This window comes from Alligator sinensis, unplaced genomic scaffold, assembly GCF_000455745.1.
Source record: "Alligator sinensis unplaced genomic scaffold, ASM45574v1 scaffold692_1, whole genome shotgun sequence".
In the NCBI taxonomy this organism is placed as follows: Eukaryota; Metazoa; Chordata; order Crocodylia; family Alligatoridae; genus Alligator; species Alligator sinensis.
In genome coordinates this window covers 1,751,426-1,754,454 of record NW_005842238.1, presented here as the reverse complement: position 1 = coordinate 1,754,454, position 3,029 = coordinate 1,751,426, and the positions used below count along the sequence as shown (strand labels likewise).

The following is a 3,029-nucleotide window of genomic DNA, read 5'->3' as shown; positions in this document are numbered from 1 at the left end:
AAAGAGTGCAAGATACTTGATACCCTGCAAGTGGTTGATGCCTCCCAGTCATGGAGTTATTAGACCCATCAAAGTGTATTTGTCTTCAGAAATATGGAGGTGCTGTCTATCAGTTGCACAATGGAGTGTTGGGTAGTGCTTCTGCGTATGATTTGGTCAGATCCATTTGTAATATCAAACAGAGTCAAGCCAGGATGAGTTTTGGCATAGGATATCTTTTGGCTCTTCTTAGCAATGATGGATTATACTACTGGAGATGTAAAGATAGGAATTGGTATTAAATTTAAAATATCTGGCAAGCTCCTTGACATGAAGAACCTGAAATCTTCCATAGAAGTAACTGAGAGACAGTTATGCATGAGTTAGTTTTTTATGCAGATGATTATGCTTTTTTTGCATATGCTCCAGATGACCTCCAGTTATTCATCCAGTAAGTTTTGCTGAAGTAGTTGAAACTATTTACTATTAATCTGAAAAAAGAGAGGTAATGTATCAGCTTCTACCTGGAAAAGCATATGCAAGGCTTAGCATCACAGTTAGTGGTGCTGAACTCAACATACTGTATTTACTTGCATACCATATGCACCTTTTCCATAAAAATTAGTCCTCCAAAATTGGGCTATATGTCTTGTATGGGAAAGCTGATTTTTCTTCTTTGGAATAGAAGCAGGGAGACACTGCTGCAAGATGGATGCTGTGCTTCTCCCTCCTCCAGCCTCAGGGAGGGAGGGGGGCAGAGTTCACCCTTCAGGATCAAAGCTACCGTGTTAACCCTTTCACAGTCACAGCTATTAGTCAGGATTCCCTGCATTCAGCCATGACTGGAAAAATCTGTTTTTCTTCATTCTGTCTACCCAAAACAAGGTGCATGTCTTATTTGGAGTGTGTGGTATGTGAGAAAATATGTTAATAGCATTGAGTTCTCCTGGGGTTTTGCCAAATATTCATCTTACTGAAAAAATAGTTACACGTCTTAAAATCAGTATTCTACAAATAGCAACATTAACTTTGTAAGCAGGATATTTTTACATAACAGATCAACATTCCAAGTTTACCATGCTGTATAATAATTTTTTCCATATATATTTAAGATACCTTTGAACTGTCATGGATTGTAAATGATGTGATAAATTGGAGGCATGGTACTACAGGAATGGGGAACTGTATAAATAGCCTAATAACAAAATAATTCATGATGAAGTTATGAAAAGAGATTGCATAAACAGTTTTGAAGAACCACTGCTAAAAGCACAGTTTTTCAGCACTCAGTAAGGAGGATACCCAATGAAAGTTCAGTATGCAGACAGGAAGGAATATATAATAATGCTTTCAAAATGTGACTTAGATTGTTAGGGGCTGGAAGGGACCTTGTAGATCATTGGGTCCAGTCCCCCTGCACTAGGCAGGAAAAGACAACTGGGGTCAAGTGACCCCAGCGAGGTGACTGTCCAGTCTCTTCTTACAATAGATAGTCATGTTTTGGGAAGGATTGGCTAAGAAATTATTTTGGCAAGGCACTAATGAGTGGTGTTTGTTATGTGTTATATTAGGCAGTAAGAGAAGTTATCCCTTCAAGGCAGAGATAGTTGGTATGAGATGTTTCTAGCAGATGCACACAACTACATTTCCCTCCCTGACTTATGGAAAGGCTGTTAAATTGGTATTTGGACTATATTTGAATCCACCAAAGCTATTACTGTACTAAGCATCTTTGATGTATACAACTAGTGATTAGAGCTTTCAAGGAGCTATGGAACTCAACAAGCTTGTTCTGTTAGTAACTAAGAAAAGTAATGATTATCAGGTTGCTGAGGAGAGGACTTTATTTTTCTTTCTGCTATTTCACAGACTATTTGGCAGTTCTGACTGCCAATAATCTTTTGAGGTAGATTAAAAAAGGAAGAAGGATGGTTTTGTGTGCAAAGCACAACACTGTGAGTCAGAAGACCTGGGTTCTATTTCTAGTTCTGCTGAAGTCTTTCTGTGTGATCCTGGGCAACCCACATAATTTCTCTCAAATAGAGATGATAATACCTATCTCAGGGTTATTTTCTTAATACAAATTCATTAATATTTGTAAAGTTCTCTGAAACACCTGAATGGTGCTGCACAATGCAAAATTTTCAAGAGCATTATAAAATAATTATAGGAAACTACCACTAATGAAGGAAGAGCTTTTCTGTTCTTTTGCAGTTAAGGTGAAAATGGATCACTGCCAGCAGAAATGTTACCAGCTTCTGAATGTCTCAGAGCACAAATAGTTTTCTTCAGCTCATAAAAGAAGTTCTCAAGTGAGGCAAAAAACAAATCAAGGAGCATATCTGTGGGGGACCTGCAGGGGAGATCATGCTCAGGGGCAATTGGCATGGGTTCACCAAAGGCAGGCCCTGCCAGACCAATCTGATTGCCTTTTACAACCAAGTAACTAAATCCTTGCATGATGGTGTTGCTGTGGACATAGTCTTTCTAGACTTTAAGAAGGCCTTTGACATGGTCTCTCATCCCATCCTAATCAAAAAATTAAGTGGCTGTGGCATTGATGCCTGCACAGTTGGGTGGGTAAAAAAATGGCTGATGGGGCACACCCAGAGAGTAGTGATGGACGGCTTGCACTCACCCTGGCGAGATGTGAGCAGTGGGGTACCCCAGGGCTCGGTCCTGAGGCCTGCACTGTTTAACGTCTTCATCAGCGACTTGAACAAGGGGGTGGAAAGCACGCTGTCCAAGTTTGTTGATGACACTAAGATGTGGGGCGAGGTGGACACACTTGAAGGGAGAGAGAGGCTGCAACTAGATTTAGACAGACTACAAAAGTGGGCAGACGAGAATAGGATGGGGTTCAACGTAGACAAATGCAGGGTGCTGCACCTTGGGAGAAGGAATCCACAGCATACATACAGGCTGGGGAGTTCCCTTCTTGAAAGCACAGAGGCGGAAAGGGATCTCGGAGTCATTGTTGACTCCAAGATGAACATGAGCCGCCAATGCCAGACTGCAGCCAGCAAGGCCAGCCATACCTTGTCATGCAT

The 3,029-nt window shown here is 41.0% G+C and overlaps 1 protein-coding gene across 1 annotated transcript in view; it reads left to right on the top strand.

The window, feature by feature from the left end:
- Window positions 1-3,029, top strand: part of CIT (citron rho-interacting serine/threonine kinase) — a 112,306-nt gene that overhangs the window by 53,360 nt on the left and 55,917 nt on the right. The gene's annotated exons all lie outside the window — the stretch shown is intronic.